This window comes from Suncus etruscus, chromosome 18, assembly GCF_024139225.1.
Source record: "Suncus etruscus isolate mSunEtr1 chromosome 18, mSunEtr1.pri.cur, whole genome shotgun sequence".
Taxonomy (NCBI): Eukaryota; Metazoa; Chordata; class Mammalia; order Eulipotyphla; family Soricidae; genus Suncus; species Suncus etruscus.
This window is the reverse complement of record NC_064865.1, coordinates 43,163,891-43,165,326: the sequence shown is the minus strand read 5'-3', so window position 1 is coordinate 43,165,326 and position 1,436 is coordinate 43,163,891.

The window sequence follows — 1,436 nt, the reverse complement described above, 5'->3', positions numbered from 1 at the left end:
TCCCAGCATCCCATATGGTCCCCCGTGCCTGCCAGGGGTGATTTCTGAGTACAGAGCCAGAGGTAACCCATGAGTGCTGCTGGGTGTGACCCAAAAACCAAAAAAAAAAAATTTTTTTTTCTTTATTTGAAACTGCAGAAGCATTCTAGATAGAATCCAAACCTTCATACCTTTCAAGAACCCTAAATTAAGCTCTAGCAATTTATTAAGAGAGTTCAGGAAAAGAGACAATTTTTTCTTTTTCATTTTTTTAAAAAACACTTTATTTGTTTATTTTGTTGGTATTTGGGCCACACCCAGCAGTGCTCAGGGGTTACTCCTGGCTCTGCTATCAAAAATTCCCCTGGCAGTCTGGGGGACCATATAGGATGCCGGGAATCAAACTGGGTTCCTCCCAGGTCAGCCACAGGCAAGGCAAATACACTACCTCTGTACTATCTCTCAGGCCCCCTGGGATGACTTTTGTTTTTCAATTCAGTAGATAGAGCTTCTTTCTAAATGACTTTGTTGTTCACACTTGTGTCCTCCCCTCAACACCAATAATTGTCGGCATTTTTTCCTGTCATTAGAATTTTTTTTGGGGGGGTCACACCTGGCAGTGCTCAGGGGTTACTCCTGGCTCTGTGCTCAAAACTCGCTCCTGGCAGACACTGGGACCTTATAAGATGCTGGGATTTGAACCACCATCGGTCCAGCTATGTGCAAGACAAACACCTTACCACTGTACTATCTCTCCAGCTCCTCATCAGAATATTTTTGAGGCAGCATAAAGCAGTTAGAGTTTTATTTTAATTTTATTTTTTTCTGGTTTTTTTTTTTTTTTTTTTTTTTGGTGATGCTCAGGGTTTACTCCTGGCTCTACGCTCAGAAATCACTTCTGGCTTAGGGAACCATATGGGATGCTGAGAATCGAACCCAGGTCAGTCCTGGGTCAGCTGTGTGCAAGGCAAATGCCCTACTGCTGTGCTATGGCTTCAGCCCAAAGCAGTTAGTATTTAAAGGATGCAACTTCAGGCCAATTTGACCGAGAAAAGGCCGGAGCAGAGCATATGGAGTGGAGCAACAAAATGCATCAGCTGAATGATTGAATTATCATTCTCTAGCTAGAACTCTGAGAAGCCTATTACCAGCTCAAGAAGAAAACATATTTCTTCACACTTCAGTGTCTAAGTTGCCAAAATTAGGCTATTGGGGAGAACTGAACTGGAAATTTGTGATGCAGACAACCGAATTCATTGGCTTTTTTCCTGGTAGAAGAATAGAGCGAATAGGTCATTTCTGAAAAATATTTAAAGCCACAGAATTTTTTTCTCTAAGTGAAACCTTCACATGAATATGATAAATAGGAGATTCTAGAGTTAAAGTATAGGGATGGAAAGGAAATTTTCTGGCACATCCCCTGGGCTGTTCTTGGGTGTATCAAATAATCAAAGAAA